Consider the following 21,041-nt stretch of genomic DNA (forward strand, 5'->3'; position numbering starts at 1 on the left):
TATAGTAGTGTGTTTCTGTCAATCCTGAATTCCTAAGTTATCCCTCCCCCACCTTCCCCTTTGGTAACCATAAGTTTGTTTTCTATGTCTGAGCCTATTTCTGTTTTGCAAATAAGTTCATTTGTATCATTAAAAATATATTTATTTATTATTTATTTATTTTGGTGTGCTGGGTCTTAGTTGCGGCACACGGGATCTTTAGTTAGGGCATGCGGACTTCTCAGTTGCAGCATGTGGACTCTTAGTTGCAGCATGCAGGCTTCTTAGTTGTGGCACGCATGCGGGATCTCGTTCCCCAACCAGAGATCAAACCTGGGCCCCCTGCGTTGGTAGCGTGTAGTCTTACCCACTGGACCACGAGGGAAGTTCCTCATTTGTATCATTTTTAAGATTCCACATACATGTAACATCATATGATATTTGTCTTTCTCTGACTTACTTCACTTAGTATGATAATCTCTGTGTTCATCCATGTTGCTGCAATGGCGTTATTTCATTGTTTTTATGGCTGAGTAGTATTCCATTTTGTGTATATGTGTATATATATATATATATATATATATATATATATATTCTACATCTTCTTTATCCATTCATCTATCAATGGACATTTACATTGGAAAGCTATTGTTTTAATATTAAATCATCTCAAGCGGTCTGAGTCATTTTATCTTTACACACAGGTTAATTATGCCATCTTCAGTTAATCAACTTGGAGAGGGTTTCAATGGATCATTTAACTCAGGCCTAGATATGAATATTTTTGATCAATTCAGCAAATGTTTGTCAAGAACACCACTGCTAGCCAGAGAATACATAGATAAACAAGATATCTCTGCCCATGAATGGTTTATAGGTTAGTGGCAGGGCGAGTAATTTCAGTAGTGGGGGAAGAGTTCTGATACAGGTATTCACAGAAAACATGCAGCATATAGAGGAGGAGAACCTAAGTCAGCATGGGACGACAAATGACTTTCTCAAAGTTGCACAGCTGCTTTGTAGCATTTTGAATCCATCTTGGCTGTTTTCTAGACACAAGGGGTAATAACAAGACTGTATGCTGCCTGCCTATTAACTTTCATGTATTGATAAGGTCTCTGTTTTTCTACAGAGACCCTTTCCACCACATTCATTCACTGAGATATTATTCAAACCTCTTTTTAAAAAGAACTTCCAAAAAACTAAATAAAAAGAACTTCCTTTTTGGCTTCCCTGGTGGCGCAGTGGTTGAGAATCTGCCTGCCAATGCAGGGGACACGGGTTTGAGCCCTGGTCTGGGAAGATCCCACATGCTGCGGAGCAACTGGGCCCGTGAGCCACAACTACTGAGCCTGCGTGTCAGGAGCCTGTGCTCCGCAACAAGAGAGGCCACGACAGTGAGAGGCCCGCGTACCGCGGTGAAGAGTGGCCCCTGCTCACCTCAACTAGAGAAAGCCCTCGCACAGAAACGAAGACCCAACACAGCCAAAACTAAAATAATTAATTAATTAAAAAAAAAAAGAACTTCCTTTTTCTTTCAACCAGGATAAATAGAATGAAACAGAGACACTAAGAAAAAGAAACAGTAAAATGCAAAACAAAACCCAGGAAGTATAGTAGTGTTGGAAACATGAATTAGGAGACTGAACTACATAATGTAAACTGTAAGAATAAAACATTTAGGGTGTGGGACTCTGAAAAAATTCATTAAACAAATCTCCTTAGTGATTTGTCACAATTATTTTAGCTACTGGTCAGTAAGGAATTTGTGGCAAAGTGCTGATTGGACTGGAAGGAAAGATTGCACCTGTGGATCAATTTGGTAGAATCTGGAACTTAATTCTTTTAGTTTGAACAAGCAAGTTTCAGACATTGTAGAGCCAAGGGAACTTCCAACAGTCTTTCATGAATGAAGCAGTATGAATGAACAGACCTTTCATGACTTCATTTTGAACTCTGCCTGCAGACCAGAGGTCAGCAGTCCCTTGGATCCCAGGAGGCTGCACAATGCCTGGAGGTCCTGGTGGTGCTGGTAACTGGTGCTGCGGAGCAGGCGGGGGTAAAAGAGAAAAGGAAGAGGGGCAAAAGACAAAAAGAAAGGGACTGGAAGAAGTGAAGAAGACGAGAACGAAAAGAGAAGGAAAAGGAAGAATTAATAACTATGGTTTGTTAAGCACTGCTAGCCACTGTGCTAAGTGCTTTGCAAACTTTCTTCCAATCCTTACAACAGCTCTATGAAGTTAGTGTTGGTAATACCTCTGTTTTACTGATCAGGGTACTGAGGCGCAAGTGAGGTCATTTGCCAAAAGTCATACAGTTGGTAAGTAGCAGAGCTGTGATTTGAACTCAGGACTATCTGACTCCCAGATCTAGCACTTCTAACCATGATGCCATGAAGGAAATATATTCTCCTACTGCAGTGTGAAAGAGGGCCACTACAAACAACCACCCGGGCTGTTCTCTGGCTGGCCCTTGGGGTTTTTTTTTGGTTTTTGTTTTTGTAGACAAGTCTTTAACAGAACGAAGATCCCTTAATTGGATTTGCCTGTTATCCAATATTGCACACCACATCCCATGCTGTGCTTCAGTTCCCTACATGAATCAGTTAGAACCTTTCCATTTAGTCTAATGAACCCTAATTCAGACAAAGGTAACTGTCACCTTTTGTTTCATCCTGTGCTTTTATTTTTCAAGTACCAGAGCCGACCTCTGAACTCAATCTGCACTTGCCTATTGATGCATAAATATCTATAATATCACAGTAAATTAAATTCTGTTTTAAAGGGTTTCTATTTAACAATCTGTCAGGACTTTCACAGCATTTGATTTCTGGTCGCCTCTGTCCAGTGACAGGTTTATCTCAATATGGCTTGATTAATGAAATCTTTTATTTGGTGTAAGCAAACCTATTATTACCATAATCTCTTAATGCTTGCTTAGGCAACATTGGGGTCTGGTGGCAGGGACTCTCAAAACTTCTGGCTTCTTTAGCTCCCCCAGAACACTGGGTGAGATTAACGGGTGGGAGACCCATGCCCTCCTAATGGGGATCATGGTAATGTTAGTGTCAGCTGAATGATATAGTACTCTGTCTCAGAGGCTTGGCCAAACTCCCTTTTAACCTCTGGGGTTTAAGAAATGCTTTTGACTTCATGTCAACAGATCCGCCTTTCTCTCCTTTGCTACCTTGTCCTTGCATGCCAGTCATCGGGGGGCATGGCTAACATCTCCCTCGGGAGCTGAGAAATTGCAACGTGCCTTGTTGTAGCTGAGAAGTGGGATGAAGTCTAAAATAAAAGAATGTATTGAAAAAGAGTGTCTTAATGAAGCCAAGGGGCCAGGCACTAATAGCTCTTAAGAAACAGAAATGACTTTATGATGGATATTCCACAAGCAACCTTTTCAGAAAAGAAGAGTGCAACTGAATTATGTTTTGTTCCTAACAAGTACTTACCTCGGAGAGGAGCTGCCATTACTGCTGGATTATCTTCTTTGTGTCCTACATGCTTCCAAAACACTGGAAAAAGAATGTCTTGGATTTCACATAGACTCAACGTTGTCAGTCTGTTTTACTTTGCTATTAAATATTTACTAACGTTAAAAGTGAGACATTGAAAATAAAATCAGAAATTTATTTGTGCTGCAGAAATTCTTTTCTCTGCAGTTGTCCTATCTAGTATTTTCTGCACTGGTAAAATGATAGGCTTCTGCCATATATTATACTGTTCTTTATTTGTACCCCTGTCCACCTCTAATGCCCAAACATCTCATACTTTTTTTCTTTTTTTTTTCAGTTTGTGGTCATTGTGGTTTTAAGCACAATAAAATCCACCTGGAGAGTTTGCTATGTTTTCTAAACTCCCTGAAGTAGGAAGGAGAACAAGGTAATATTAATAAACATGATTCAGGAGCCTAATAAATAATCAAATAAAGTCAGATAAAAGAAACAAGTGCATCTGTTATTTAAAAAGAGCATTATGATAGTTAATGTTCTTTGTTAAGACTTGAATATTCAAAGGGAAAATAACCTCTGAAAACAGCAGAAAAAAGTATTTTGTTTATCTAATGACCATACCAGCTTGATTGTTAATTTGATTCCTTGAGTTTGCAGTTTGTTATTAAATTTATAAGCTTATATAGACTTTAAAATACAAGAGTTTTCTTTCTGGAGTTTTAGCAGTGAAAAGGAAGTATTATAGGAATTATTTCTTTTAAAGGGGTAACATCAGATTTTTATTATCAGTTTAGCTTTAATTGGATTAATTGTAATCATACTGAAAAAATAAAGTATAATTTAACTGTACTTTCAAAATTAGATATATGGTTTAAGAATATCCATTCAATAAAATAAGGAAGTAGAGAAACTAGTTTAATTTAAAGTGATGCTGCAAGTCAAATAATTTTCAATGAAATAATTAATAATAAGGATCTTGTGTTCTGTTTGAAAAATATAGAACATTTTTGTTCATTAAAAGTGTTCTTTTGCAAGAAAATACAGAAATCTCTTAATGAGATACTGAGTGGAGGATTATTACAATTCTCCAACATGTTTCCAGTTTTTAGTTTATTTCACATCATGCTTTTTAACCTTCAACAACAAATATTGTTGTACCATGAAGACAGCAAATCCAAACAATTACATATGTAGTCCAAAGGCATACACAAGAAAATCAATATTTGACATCTTTGCAACTCCCTCTTTGCAGTAGTGTTCAATAGCTCTTATTCATTATCCACTTATACCTCTTTCAGATTCGCCTTTGTCACTAGAAACCCATTTTTTTTTTCTCCTTTGACTTCCACATAACTTCTTTGCCCTGTACTTTTACAGATGCCTTCTGGCTATAAATACTAATGAAATCTCTTTGCTTAATTCAATTTTGCTGGTACACTTACAGTTATGACCTAACTTTCCCACGAGAGGGACTGATTGAACATTCCACTACCTTATGGATGGGAGCAAACATTCTTACAGAACTGGACTGACAATTTCCATAATTATAGAATTCACAGCCTAATGACCTTAAAAAACAATAAAAAGATCTCTTGTTAATTCCCTTTCTGTTACTGACATTCAAGATATTTCATTTTTCACGGGACAACAAATTTACTTTTTTATTTTCCAAAGAGCAGTCTATCCTTTCCCCCCAGATTAAATTTTCTGAATATTGAAGTATTCCATTGAATATTTAGCATTTCTTTGTCTTTTAAAAGTTAGAATATTTATGATCCTTAGAATGCATTTGACTGATTTATAGCAATCAATTATAAGAGTACGTTTTCAAATAACCCTTTTAAAAATGAAGAATAGAATAATTAAAAAGATCACAAGTCCTCCCTTGCATATAATTATTTCATTATTTCATTACAGTGCAGAAATTATTTTTGCTGACTGTGAGCAATTTTAATTGAGCGAGATCTGTGTTAATATACGATAGCAAGCAGTTCTTCCTACGAAATAAGATCACTAATTGCCTAAATTTTTATTCAGTACAGTGAGTCTTATGAGTCACATTGCAATATAAACCTAATCACTAGGTAGAGTGGCTACAATACCTTTTGTGTAGTGTAGATATCCTAAAAGCATAACATGCCTGCTAATTTATTCCTTCAACAGGTTTATTGCTTTATTAAGCATTTGTTTTATAGAAAATTCTTATTCTATCTAGTTATCACAGAAGAACTATGATAATGAAACATTAAAATTCAGACTTGAAGTATACTAAAGCCAGCATAAATAAGCAAAACTAAAACATAGCACCTTTGATTCTTCCTAAAAACCAGAATGCTCAGCACCCTAGCATATATTCTGGAAGCTTTTGGCTTACAAATAAAGAATAGAAATCTCGAGTGTTGCAAGATAGCATGCTATAAAGTGAAGTGAAATTAAGTGTTAATAATAGCCATTTTCTTGCAAAAATTTAACATTCATCATAAACGGTACAGTATCCTTGGCATATCAAAATATTTTATACACATCTAAGATATCTTCTTAATAAATATTTTACGTATATTTGTTGCTGTGGGAGGATGTATAAATAATAATAAAATTCATCAGAACCACTGTCTTAACAACATAAGCTGTTCCGATAAAATCTGAATAAACAGTTTAAAAAGCATGTTTTCATGTATAGTTTAGTATTGAATATGCTGTTGCTGATTTAACTTAGACCTTAAGTGAAAGGTACAGTATTTGAGTGTATTCTTAGTTTAAATATAATTTTTGAAAGTGAAAACAAAATACTTGAAAAACTCTATGATATTTATTAGTAATTCATTTATTCATTCAGTAAATATTTATTAATAATTTATAATTAATTTATCAATAATTCTAATTTACAAATACTATTTTCCCACTCCCAAGGCAAGTGCTAACATTTTTGCCTTCTTTGCTTGGATTCCAGTATGTTCATTTGATGCTAAAAGGAGAAGTTGACCAGATTGGTATTTAGTTGACCAATGTAGAAGTTACAGAGTTGTTTACAATCTTTTCCAGATTCCAATATTTAATGTGTCAGTGATGGCTAAAACCTCTTGGAAATCTCTAAGAAATCAGTTACTATTATGAATAGGAGAGTTTTTGTACTTGGATCTTTTTTAGCAGAGATCGAGAGAGTTGTGTGTGTTGTGGAGGATAAAATAAACTGTTGGCTGTAGAAACCTTTCTCATGGTGAAGAAATTTCATTGTAGTGCAGTGTGCAGTCAATGTGATCTAGAAGAATAAGAACTAGAGCACATGGAACTGATATAATATTGTACGATAAATATACTTCAGTTAAAAACAAAAACAAGGGCTTCCCTGGTGGTGCAGTGGTTAAGAATCCACCTGCCAGTGCAGGGGACACGGGTTCGAGCCCTGGTCTGAGAAGATCCCACATGCCGCGGAGCAACGAAGCCCATGAGCCACAACTACTGAAGCCCACGTGCCTAGAGCCCATGCACTGCAACGAAGAGTAGCCCTCGCTTGCCTCAACTAGAGAAGGACTGTGCACAGCAACAAAGACCCAACACAGTCAAAAATAAAATAAATAAATTTATAAAAAAACAAAACTAGACTGTCCAGAGTCCTGGGTTCTGCTACTGCTGCAACCTAGCTTTAAGACTTTGGGCAAGTCTTGAAACTTCTCTGGACCTTAGTTTCCAGATCTGGAAAATGTGGATAATAATCCTTACCTTGCCGCCTCATAGGGATGCTGTCATGATAAATAGTAGCTTCCTTGTTTGTAAAATGTGAGTTGCAAATTAGACAGTTCTTAATATGGGGGTGTTCCAAGAATCCCCTTGGAACTATGCAAATTTGTGTGTATATCTTTCTGGGTATGAGGTCTGTAGTTTTTGTCAGATTCTCAAATGGGCAAGTGACCTGAAGAAGGTTAGGAAACACTAGATTTGAGAATCTCTAACACCCTTTCTACTCTTAAATTCAAATTCCATTCTCCCTCTATGAATAATATATATGAAAGCACTTTGAAAGACTGCTAAACAAATGCAAAGTATCATTCTCCATCTCCCTTTATGGATCTAGTCTATGTAAAAGTCATAGCCATACTTGAAAAGGTGATATTATATTATGTTGCATGGGTTATTGAATAAACATATTGCCTGAGGGAATCCTTCAAATACAAGGTTCAGTATTAGACCCCTAGGAGAATTGGAGTATCATAGACTCAGAGAAAATAGAAGGCAATCTAGGTGAGAGTGCAAAAATATTTTAATATAGGTTCAGTGTAGCTTAGTGAGCAAGCTTTGAAAGAGTAATTAAACTAGGATGAGGCTTTTTGATCTTGTTCTCATCTAGATTATGACACTTATAGCTGCGTCTCAGTTTCTTCCTCTCTAAAATGATTTTAGTAATTCATACCTCACAGGATTTGGGGAAGATTAAGTTAGCTAGTTAGATTAGTTCAGTTAGCATAAGTGAAGTTGTTTTTAGCTAACTGTACAGCAATGCGTCAAAGCAATGGTATGAATTCTCCATTCAAAGGAGGAAAATACCACTGTTAAGGATTCCCTGAGAATAAAGACACAGACCTACTAGAGAATGGACTTGAGGATATGGGGAGGGGGAAGGGTAAGCTGTGACAAAGTGAGAGAGTGGCATGGACATATATATACTACCAAATGTAAAATAGATAGCTAGTGGGAAGCAGCCACATAGCACAGGGAGATCAGCTGGGTGCTTTGTGACCACCTAGAGGGGTGGGATAGGTAGGGTGGGAGGGAGGGAGATGCAAGAGGGAAGAGATATGGGAACATATGTATATGTATAACTGATTCACTTTGTTATAAAGCAGAAAAGAACACACCATTGTAAAACAATTATACTCCAATAAAGATGTTAAAAAAAAGGATTCCCTGATTTTTTTTTATTGTTTTATGACTTTATTTTGTCTTGCTACATATTTAATGACAGGTGTGAAATCAGAAGTAAAATGTAACAATTAAGATACCGTGTAATTTATTCTTCTGGGTTTTTCCAGCCTCTTTTTGATATTTTAAAAAGGAGCGATCATTTGTCTCTTTAAAGTTCCATCTAAAATTTCATGACTTATCAGTAATTTTTAGTTTTCCACATATAATTAGCAAAAACATAGCTATACAAAACATTAAGAATATCTTTAAAGAATTACTTTAAAACAAAATACCATTGTGCTATAGTTAAAAGACTGTGCAAATAGTTTTTTTTTTAAACACCTTTATTGGAGTATAATTGCTTTACAATGGTGTGTTAGTTTCTGCTTTATAGCAAAGTGAATCAGCTATACATATACATATATCCCCATATCTCCTCCCTCTTGCGTCTCCCTCTCATCCTCCCTATCCCACCCCTCTAGGTGGTCACAAAGCACCGAGCTGATCTCCCTGTGCTATGCAGCTGCTTCCCACTAGTTATTTTACATTTGGTAGGGTATATATGTCCATGCCACTCTCTCACTTCATCCCAGCTTACCCTTCCCCCTCCCCGTGACCTCAAGTCCATTCTCTACGTCTGTGTCTTTATTCCTGTCCTGCCCCTAGGTTCTTCAGAACCATTTGCAAATAGTTTTTTAAAGAGTACTTAGGAAAAAATTAGGGAAAGGGAATTTTTTTTTCTTTCTTATCTCTAAAATGAGGGGAGTTGAAATTGTCTTATTTCTTTTTTTTGTTTGCTTTTTGTCTTTTTTTTGTTTGTTTTAAATTGGGATATAGATGGTTTACAATGTTGTGCTAGTTTAAGGTGTACAGAAAAGTGAATCAGTTATACATATACATATATCCACTTTGTTTTTTAGAGTCTTTTCCCCATAGGTCATTACAGAGTATTGAGTAGAGTTCCTTGTGCTATACAGTATCCTTATTAGTTGTCTATCTTATATATAGTATAGTAGTTTGTATATAAAGATTTCCTGATTATGGAGGGGAGGCAGGTTGGGGAGGGCACACTGAGTTAGAGTACCCTTAAGCACAGTGAAAGAAATTTAGTGCATATGAAGAATGTTTTTCATATGAGAAACAGTTGACATGGGTCTCAGTTTACCTCTTCCTTTCTAGATTTGCATCAGAATGGAGTGAAAAGAGCATTTGGTTCTAGATTTTGTTTGCTTTCTTACTAAGAGTGAGTGTGAGTTCCTAGATAGAAGGCAGAGATGGGATCTTATGCATTTTTATATTCACAGCCCAATGCAGGTACTCAATAAAGTCTATTCACTGAATGCCCTTGGTCTGGTTACTCTCCCTAAGCGATTGTTTCCTCTATTTGTAATAACAATACTACTACTAATAAAAACTGGCTACCATTTATTGAGTACTCTGTACAAAGTACTTTACATGTTACTTTGTTCTAGCCTCACAAAAATCCTGTGAAATATTATCTCCATTTTAAAGGTGAGGATTCTGAAGTTCACAGAAGTGACTTCCTTAAGACCATAACCAACCACCTTACCAATTTATTGGAAAGATAAAATTAAGATTATGTAATGTACTTGATTGTGCTCTGAACATCATTTAGGCTTCATAGATGTCATGCTCCTGCTGCTTTTTTACTTTTTGTTGCATCAGCTGCTCTAGTTTCAAAGATTTTTGCCTTATTAACAGCTTCCTCACGGAACCAAAAGGGCGCTTTGATAGAAGACTTAAGGTACATTGCATCCCTGAAATGCAGATTTGGTGATGACAGGAAATGTTGTTGCTAGGTCCTATTTGATTGGGCTAGATGCACCTATTTTGATACCAAGTAACTGCTGCTGAGAGCTGAGAGAGAGAGGGAATGAAGAAGAGGAGCCAGGAATGTTTGAAGAATAAGGCCCTTTATAAATATTCCACCTGGAGCTCCTCCCACCACCTTGACATCAAAATAGTTTAAGATAAGGAACACCAAAGTAGTTCAGACGTAAAGCTAAGATTCAAGGTTGGACTATCATCAGCCTTAACTGATGAGTGCAAAACCAGTAATGTCTGTGGGACCAGAACGTGCGTATGCTCAGAATCTCTGGTTTCTGTGGAGCTGCGATTCATATTCACTATAACATACAAAGTTGGAATACTTTAAAACTTCTTAGCATAACAAAGACAGATTTATATAGAATAGTAGCATTTCCCACCTGTCACTGGAGGAGTGGTAAAGTCAAGTTAAAAGAAAACTGCTGATTATCATGGAGAGTTATGTTTTATTTCTGACAACTATATTTCTCCTGATTTTGAAAATATCCTTTTATGGAGCAATTTGATTTTGTGCAATTTTTTTCTGCTTAAAAAATTTACTAGCGACCCGGAAGAGGAATTTGATCATTTATCGCACATCTACACATTCACTAATAATGACGAAAGATTTGTTGGTTGTCTCGTTTATCTGAGAGAGAGATGAAGCACGCCATAAGAGAGGGTGGGGACTCTGGGCTCAGTGCCCAGAATTTTTCTTTCCTATTTGGATCACTGTGTTTGCTGGAATATTTAATTAATCCCACTCTTGGAGTAATGCTTATTGCCGAGGGCCATTGCTGAACTGAAATATTAAACCGTATGCAATATATCTTCAATAAAATTTAGATTTAAAAGTCCCTAAATGATGTATGTATTTGACAGTCCTTAATGAAAACTGACTAAAGGAATTTCAGAGAATGAATAGGCTTAATAGTAACAATTCTTTTCATTCATGTGGAAGTTCAAAATTATAAAATTAAACAAAAGGAATTAACACAACATTTGGGGTAGGAGTGTACCAATTCTTGGATATATAATTTGTTTTATTGTTGTTGTTAAATATTTGGCTTTTCTACTATATCGCTAGTGAAGACCTTTCCTGAAGTTCTTTAAGACCAGTTCTTTTTGGAATACAGTTTAGCCATGGTTAGACCATCAGGGGACTCTCTGATAATTCTCTTTTGAGTAATTCAATACATAGCATGATTTTCTCTTATTATTGAACCGATGCCTCAGCAAAGGGTTGGAAGAATTCTGCTGTTCGTAGCGAAAATCTTGTGCCAAGAGCATTAACCTTGAAGTTCTACACACTTTGCAGGTCAGGCAATTACCACAGTTATCCTATTTACCTATTTAAGGATGTGGCAAGGAGAGCTCCCCAAAAATGGACTGATAAATGTGGGTGGAGGGAAAAAATCACTTTCTTTTGTGAAAGGATAGATCCAGAATTGTAATGATGGAAAGAATTCTAAGATTCAGTTAAAATGTCTCTTGAACAGGTCGGAAGAGAAAAATAGTCTGACATATTGGAGCGTGCCTGTGCAGTCAAGGGGATAGAAAATTTGAAATGAGACAGTACTTAAGAATTTGATCAAATCCAGTGGTTTTCAAATTTTGTAAAGCCTTGAGTTCCTTTATTCAAACCAAATCTCATATACTTAATATGTAAAGCAGGTTTAAGGGGAGCTACTCTCCTTGAAGCCAAAGAGGTTCCACCTGTTCATATGCTTCCCCTTTGTCCTTCCTTCTGAGCACAGTTTTAAAATCATCTAATCCAACTCTTCCATTTGAAAAATGTGAACATTCATTTCCAAGAGGAGTGGATCGACTTACCCAAGGTTATATAACTAAAAAGTGTCAGGGCTGAGTCCTAGACTGTGCTTTGCTCATTACAGACTTTTGCAGACACTCTTTCTGCTTCTTGCTTGGAACTCTGGGAAGAGAGCCACACTCTCTACTAGAATACTAGTCATGTGGTCAGGAGTTTTGAAGACAGGTGGGGAATATGGATCACAAATACTATTCTCCCAGTCCTAGAGCTCAACCATTCATAGGACAGGTATTTATCGATTGTCTGTTATGTGCAAGTCATGGCTTGAGGCTACAAAGGAAGTGCAGAATTCCAGAATAGAGGAAGAAACCGTATCTTTACTATTCTTTGCCTTCTATTTTCTCCTTAAAAATATGAACAAAGTGATAATTTAGAGAATACACATTGTACGTTCACCATAGTATTTTCGGGTGTAGACTCTGAAGTCAGACTGCCTAGTTTTGAAGTCTGGCCCTGACACTTGCCTTGGGTAAATTAATTAATTTCTCAGCACCTCAGTTTTCTCATCTATAAAGTAGGGATAATAAATTACTTGCATCATGGAATTGTCATGAGGATGAAATACATATTTATATATAACTTAGAATAGTACCTAGCACATAATAAATACCAGGCAAGTCTTAGCTATGATTGTGATTATGATTATTGTCATATCTTATGTCACTCACAGTGATGATTCAAAATCATTGTTTTGGTTTTGTACTTCTTGTGTATATTTTAAAACAAATCATTTGGAAATTATATTATTAATACCTAAGTTACCAAAGCATTGTCAATTCAATTTATCCATTTCTTATTTTATAAAATGATATGGTTAACTTCTATATATTTGTATTATATAAGTTTGGGCTGCAATAACAAAGCATTATAGACTGAGTGGCTTATAAACAACAGAAATTTCTCAGTTCTGGAGGCTAGAAGTCTAAGATCAGAGTGCCAGCATGGTCAGAATCTGGTAAGGGTCCTCTTCTGGGTTGCAGGCTGCTACTTCTCACTGTATCCTTCACGTGGAGGAAACAGCAGAGAGCAGGAGCAAGCTCTCATGTCTTTTCTTATAAGGGCACTAATCCTATTCATGAGGGCTCCACACTCATGACCTGTTACCTCCCAAAGGCCCCACCTCCCAACACCACCATCACATTGGGCAGTAGGATTTCAACATATGAATTTGGGGGGAACACAAACATTCAGTCCATAACAATACTCTACGTTTAGTGATAGTTCTTACAGTATATATAATATATACAGTATGATATATGTCACTTACTCATGACTCCTAAGTTGCTTTATACACCTTAAATGAGAATCTTGATAAATAGAAATATATGGCACTCGCCAGTGATAACCTTATACCATTACTTATTTTTTTTTCAATACATGTGCTATCTCTTCAAACAAAAAGTAAGACTATGGGCACAGACAATGACATATGTATCTCTTCATGTTTCTAGAGTTTAACCTTGTACCTTGCACATAGAAGGCCATCCAAAGCTGTCTGCTGTGTCATGAATTCTACTGTTAATGGCAACATCTCTTCTCAATTTCAGTTTTTCTTTTCTAATTTTAAACTGTCAGCCTAATTATAATATCTTCTGTACTAATTTTTCTTTGTTCCACTGGTCCTAAGGTTCATAAATTTGTTGAACCATGAATAAAAGCAAAAAGCTAGCACATGTAGGTAAGAGCCATATGCATTGCTTTAATGAATAGTCATCGCGACATACGGAGGAGGAGTGCCTGATTAATTATTGGGTTTGATGGAGTTGCTTCCTGGCTGAATGAGTCAGTCCAGGGGCCAATTTATAGTGGCAAAATCCTGTGATGGGCTGGTCTGACCGATAAACAAAGTAAATAAATGAACCAAGTTGATTCAGTAGCCCAGATGATTTGCTAGATTAGCATGAAAATATTACACTGCTTCTTAAGAAGATTTGTATACTTTTTGGAAGTATGTAGAATCTCGTGGTGAAATCCCATTTACACATGTTTTTAGTAATTTAATAAATTTCTTCAGCACATATAAAGCAAATATTTTTGCTCCTTTAGAGCCAGTGGTGCAAACTGTGAGTCATGTTAATAGACAGTCAAATGAACAGGTGATTTTTAGACTTTTTAAAGTAATAAAAATCGTGTGTATTTAGGTAAACAAATTAAAATCCCACGGGATATAAAGTGAAACTAAATGTCTTCTTCCTGCCACTCCTAACTCCCTAGTACTTATTCCTGAGCAATAAACAGTATTACTCATTTTTTGGACATTATTCCAGATTTTTTTTTATGTATCTACATAAGCAGGACCAAATTTACCTATCTTCTTGCAATTTGCTTTGTTCCCTTTACAGCATATCGTAGACTTATATCCATATCAGAACATATAGATCTACCTTATTAAAACATAATTGTGCAGTGTTTTCCCTATGAATGTAATAATTTAACAACTTTCATATTAATGGACAGTGTTTTGCTATTACAACTGATGCTTCAGTGATCATCCTCTAAATATCATCCTTGCACACTGGTGTGATTTATGTATAGGATACATTTCTTGTAGTAGAATTGGGCAAAAGGAACGTGTATTTGCCAAATTGCCCACTCAAAATAATATATGAAAATATCTGTTTTGGTGTTCTGTTCTTATTAGTTTGTTACAAAGATTTTATTTTATCTTCTAATAGGTATTTGTTTTTTTCTGCTCCTCCTTATTTTGGAGCTCTACCCAAATGTCCTTTAGAGAACCATTTCTTTCCCATGTAGTTGGTGGGGCTCCACCTGGAATAGATCATGTGACTCAGTCCTGGCCAGGGTATTAAGTCCTCCTAATAACATTGTTTATTTTAATGCCTTTATTTTTCCCTCAGTTTTATGAGAAGTTGTATACACTTAAACTGTACAACATAATGATTTGATAGACATATACATTATTAAATGACTACCACAATGACATTAATCCACACATCCATCACCTCACATAGTTGCCATTCCTAATAACATTGTTGTTTCGGGGCTGGGCCCATGACCTAAGTTGTTCCAAAGCCCCAAGCTCAGATGGGAGCCACCAGGAAGAACTGACTGTTTTGCTAGACCGAAACCTGGGAGAATGTGGGCATGAAGTTGCTGACTGGCACATTGCCTCCTTGTGGCGTACAGTATGGAGGGAAGTAAGGCTAAGAGCCGGAGGCAGAAGGTGGGTGCCTCTGGATCACGTTTAGACGAAAGCCAGGAAAATCTCCCTCTGGATTTTTCAGTGGTGTGAGCCAATTTCACTTTTTGCTCAATCTGGTGTGAGTTTTTGGTCATTTACAACCTAAAGAGTCCTACTGAATGTTTATACCTGTTTCTCCTAGCCCTAATACAGTGAAAATTTTAAGTAATATTAATAATTCCTTTTTATTTTATTATTATTATTATTATTTTTTGCGGTACGCGGGCCTCTCACTGCTGTGGCCTCTCCCGTTGCGGAGCACAGGCTCCGGACGCGCAGGCTCAGCGGCCATGGCTCACGGGCCCAGCCGCTCCGCGGCATGTGGGATCTTCCCGGACTGGGGCACGAACCCGTGTCCCCTGCATCGGCAGGCGGACTCTCAACCACTGCGCCACCAGGGAAGCCCAATAATTCCTTTTTATTGAGTACTAGTAATGTGTTGGGTACTGAACTAGATGCCTTACATGCATTATCTCAATCCTTACAACTATTCTAGAAACGCATTATTATCATTTTACTTTATAAGGGAGGAAAAGAATTCCAGAAAACTTAATTGTCAGCATCATCTGGAGGAGGGGGGTGTGTCATACTTTGGCCTCACTTGGGTCATTGGTCATGTGTCATGCTTTGTGCCAGGGCATGGAAGTCAACCCCATAGGATCTACATGAACCGAAAGGAGAAGGGTTGATTTCCAAATGGACAGCAGAGTTATTGGTGGAAATAGGATGAATGATGCTGGGCAGTCAAAAAGAGCAAATGCCCATTTCATGTGCACCTTGAATCTCCAAGATGGCAGATAGAGAATGCAAGGTTTCCCAAACACAGGTACCAATGGAACTCCCCAAACCCCATCCCCTAGAGTTTTGCCAAATACAATTTGAGAAGTCCTGATTCTGCAACAACAACCTTATTTGGAGAGATATTCTGAACGATGGAGAAACCGAGGTTGAGAGAGATTAAATGACTCGCCTGAAGTCTCATGGATGTTTATTTTATTAGAGAAAAGGCAGTCCTTTTGCGTTGTGGGCTCTGATTGCTTGTCTGCAAAATCTTGATGCTCAGGCATCTTTCCGCTTTTCCCCAAAGACTCCCTTGTTCTACAGAGCAGAAAAATCCCTGAGAAGACCACAGGGATTCTCTGCACATTCACAAGGGTGTAGGATTGCTTTTTTTAGTGACTGTTGTCAGGAAGTGTGTTCTCTTTGGTACCTGTTCCTCCATCCCAGCCTGTCTCTGTCTCTTGTTTTAATCTGTAGAGTCTGAAACTGCCTATAACCTGGGGCCAAGTTTGTGTCTATGTTGTGTAGCAATGAATGATGTGACGTTGGACTCATTACACTTCCCTCTCTGGGCCTCGGTTTCCCTCACTTAAAAAATGAAGTGTGTCTTTATTCCCGTCCTGCCCCTAGGTTCTTCATGACCATTAAAAAAATTTATTTTTAAATTTTTTAGATTCCATATATATGTGTTAGCATACGGTATTTGTTTTTCTCTTTCTGACTTACTTCACTCTGTAGATGCAGACCTACTAGAGAATGGACTTGAGGACACGGGGAGGGGGAAGGGTAAGCTGGGACGAAGTGAGAGAGTGGCATGGACATATATACACTACCAAATGTAAAATCGATAGCTAGTGGGAAGCAGCCGCATAGCACAGGGAGATCAGCTTGGAGCTTTGTGACCACCTAGAGGGGTGGGATAGGGAGGGTGGGAGGGAGACGCAAGAGGGAAGAGATATGGGGATATATGTATATGTATAGCTGATTCACTTTGTAATAAAGCAGAAACTAACACAACATTGTAAAGCAATTATACTCCAATAAAGATGTTAAAAAAAAAAAAATGAAATGGGGGTGGAAGTTAGACATAGTTTAAGGCCCCTTCCAGCTCTGCCATTCTAGTCTGTGTCTCCCTGGATTCCGATCCAATAGGTGCCCTGGGTTTGGATCCTCTGCTGTGCCAAGCTTATTATTTGGATTTTGACCTCCGTACCTTGTTCTTCCATCTAAACCCACTGGAATTTCTTTGTTTTGTCATATATTTTAGTATTCTTAGTTTTATTAATTTTAAAATTGCAGAAGCAACACTGCTGTTTGGTCAGAGTTAAATAATCCTGAAACATAATAAAAGCAGAAGTTTTCTTTCATGTAGCACACTCCCTATTCCCAGACATAATTTCTTCCCTATTAACGACTTGGTATAGAGACTTCCATATATTTATTGTCTATTAGTATTTTTCTTCCTCTGTCTTTTCTCTGTTTTCCCCTTGGGTTCTTCTATTTCTTATCAACCCAGTCCTGTGACTGCTCATCTTGCCTTACTTACTCAGTGATATTTGTAACTTCCAGGTTGCTGCCTCCTTATTTGTTTCTAGCTCAGTGCTTTATCTGACCCTCATTGCTCCAGGCTACTCATTTTTCTCCAGGCTTCTTAGCTTTTTTTTTTTTTTGCAGTAAGCGGGCCTCTCACTGTTGTGGCCTCTCCTGTTGCGGAGCACAGGCTCTGGACGGGCAGGCTCAGCGGCCATGGCTCACGGGCCCAGCCGCTCTGCGGCATGTGGGATCTTCCCGGACCGGGGCATGAACCCGTGTCCCCTGCATCGGCAGGCAGACTCTCAACCACTGTGCCACCAGGGAAGCCCTAGGCTTCTTAGCTTTAACTTGAGTACCGACTCTCAGAAGTGATGTGTTCCAGTCCTGCTCCTGCTGCTGTTCCCTGGCTTCCCAGAGCATCCCAGTACAGGGAGTAAAAGTGTAGTCTCTAGAGTCCAGCTCCTGGCTTCAAATCATAGCTCTAACACTTACTGGCTCTGTGACCTTGGCCAAAGTACTTCATTTCTCCGGACCTTAGTTTCCTTCTCTTGAAAAAGGGGTACTATTAAAAATGATCTCATGGAAAAAAAAAAAAAAATGATCTCATGGTTCTTGTTAGTGTTAAGGGGGTTTGCATGTAATCTTTTCACAATTTCATCACAACTTCCAACTCTAGTTCACGTCCTGGCACATTGCAGTTTCTTAAAACTGTTGACTCTTTTTGCAAAGCACTTCACATTAGCAAATTGAATAATCTACATTGGCAGATACAAAAACAATAATGAGGTCCAAAGAGATTGAAATAACTTGCTTAAAATTACGCAGATAGTAAGCAACAAAGCCAGGATTCAAAGTCAGATTTTTTGGCTCCAGATTTCTGTGCTTCTCACTATTCTCAGCAGTGTTAATCCATATTTTATGCATTGGGGGCCTCTGATACTCTCCTGATGCTTGTGGAGCCTTCCATCCTCTAACTTGGAATCTGGTTGGTTCGTTATTTCTTACACATGGCTTAATGGGTTTCTTCTTCCAAACCCATCCCCTTCTGCTAGGTAATCAAGTAAGAAGTTCCTCCCCCCCTCCCCAGGAAGGTCTGGGCCCAATATTAAATCCAGAGTTTACTCTGATTTCAGAGTCTTTGTTTTTCAAGGCAGAATGGTTAGTTGAAAGAGTATTGACTTAGGAGCTAAATGGGTTCCAGTGTTGATTCTTTCCTTTAGTACTTGTATGGTTTTGGCCAACGCAAGTAATTTTCCTGAGACTTAGTTTCTTTATTTGTCAAATGGGGATGGTCATATTAATAATACTTGCCTTACAGGATAATTGTGACACTGGAGATCATATATGATAAGTACTTGGGTATAGTAGACATTCAATAAGTCATTGTTATTGTTTGGTGAAGTAGTTACTTCAACTTGTGAGAGACCAAGCTGTTACAGGCCCCAAAGATATGTGATATCTTTGGGGGCTAATCTTTGAATCTACTGTCTTTCAGTTGTATTTGGGAGGGATGGGGGAAGAGACTAGCCTGGTGAGAAGGACACACTTTTTTTAATTAATTTTTTTTATTGCATTATAGTTGATTTACAATGTTGTGTTTCTGCTGTACAGCAAAGTGAGTCAGTTCTACATACACATGTATCCACTCTTTTTTAGATTCTATTCCCATATGGGTCATTACAGAGTACTGAATCGAGTTCCCTGTGCTATTCAGTAGGATCTTGTTAGTTATCTATTCTATATATAGTAGAAGACACATATTTGGCCTGGATTTGGATCTGGCCTGTGGCAATTACCAGTTGTACAAACAGGCACGTTGTTTAATCATTGAGCTTCAACCTCTTCCCTTGAGAAAACAGGAGTAATCATACCAATCTTATAGAGGCTTTTGAGGCTTAACTGAAATAGTATATGTAAGGCACGGCAGTGATTTTAAAACTATTTGTTCTCCATAAGACATTGTTCCAGAATGTCCCAATGATTGTTATGTGTCATTGTATTCCTATCTGTGCTCTTAGCACTCAGCATTGCCATCACATAGTAGGAACTAAAAAAATGTTTGTTGGACTCAATGGGCCCTTGAGTTGAATAGTACAAACACTTTATACCCAGAACTGTTTTTTGTTTTGTTTTTTTAAAGAAACGGATGTTTATTTTCTATCTACCTTATTTCTGTTTCCTGCTTAAAAGCTTGGGGAAGAACAGCTTAAGACCACTCAGAGGTTGTTCCTACCCTTTCAGTGGCCTGAGCAGTGGGAGCTGCAGACCAGTCCTCAGTGGCGGGCTGAGGGCTCCCGTCTTGTGCAGGAACTTCTGGGCAGGCACAGAGGCACCTGCGCCTTCAGACCCGTCTGCGACCGCGGGTAGAATACAGTGAACTTGGGAGCTGCAGCAGTCCATTCACCCTGATGTTCCTCCTTGGCCATGGACTTCTCAGCATGGCCTGCTCTTCCTTTTCAGTCTCTCCAGCACCTCTGTAGAAGCAGAGATCAGGCATGACTTCCCACGATGTGCACACGGGATGGTACCACGCATGTGCAGAACTCCCTGGGCCAGGATCCACCACCTCAGACCCACTGAGTGAACTCCCTTGTTGCTGCAAGGATGGCAGTGTCCACAGGGCGCAGAGGAGAGTCTGTGTTACAGGGAGCAGTGGTAGGTGGGTTAATGTACAACACCTCTGTGAGAGGCTGGTCGTCAGCCCTGGGATCAGTAACCCCCAGAAGACGCGGCCCCTGGAAGGCTGCCTGGATCTGGTTAGTGAAGGTTCCAGGAGTGAAGCGGACAGCAATAGGAGTGGCTCCGGTGACAGCAGCAAACTTCAGCACAGCCCTCTGGCCAGTGTTCCTGGAGGATATGACACTGATCAGTTTTTAAATGGTAACAATGGCAGAAGCCATCTGCAGAAGCTTCTCCCAGGTCCCCTTCAGATCTATAATGTAGATGCCGTCACTTCTCCTTTAGGAGATGTATTGTTCCATCTGGAAGTCAAGGTTGGTGCTACCTAAGTGGACTCCTGCTGCTTGGAATTTGAGGACATCCTCTTCCTTCATTTGTGGGACATCAAAGGCTCTGGTTATTGTGAAACTTTCCCTTTAAGTTATTATGGAAACCCAGGACAACACCATCTAGACCCCTCTGTGGGTAGTGCAGAGTGGTACACCCAAAGTTTGACTGCTAGTATGCTCACCGTTCGGTGTCTGGAAGCCCTACAAAATAAAATGTTAAGGGAGTTTTATGCTGAGTAAAACCCCCAGGCTTAGGAACCAGCGTGCTTAAGACCTCAGATTTCTTTCTGGCTCTCAGTATGAGGGTCATGATTATTTCCCTTGCGTCATCCTCCACATGTGGCTTTTCATCTTACATTCTGGCTTTGCTCCAGGAGACGACACACTGCCTTATGCCAGGGACCTGGTGAAAGGTCACACTGGGAATGGCCAGGCTGGGAGGAGCTCACCTAACGGTGTGGGTCCCTGACTGCATTCTTTAGTGCCCCACCTCGGTGGGGTAAAAGCAAGAGTGAAAAATTCCAAAGG

General features: G+C 38.5%; 1 pseudogene; it reads right to left on the minus strand.

Moving 5' to 3' along the window:
* Positions 1 to 19,711: 19,711 nt before the first annotated feature.
* LOC101278195 (40S ribosomal protein SA-like) lies at positions 19,712 to 20,823 on the minus strand (annotated as a pseudogene).
* Between the last annotated feature and the right edge of the window lie 218 nt (positions 20,824 to 21,041).

The sequence above is a fragment of the Orcinus orca genome, chromosome 1, assembly GCF_937001465.1.
Source record: "Orcinus orca chromosome 1, mOrcOrc1.1, whole genome shotgun sequence".
Lineage (NCBI taxonomy): Eukaryota > Metazoa > Chordata > Mammalia > Artiodactyla > Delphinidae > Orcinus > Orcinus orca.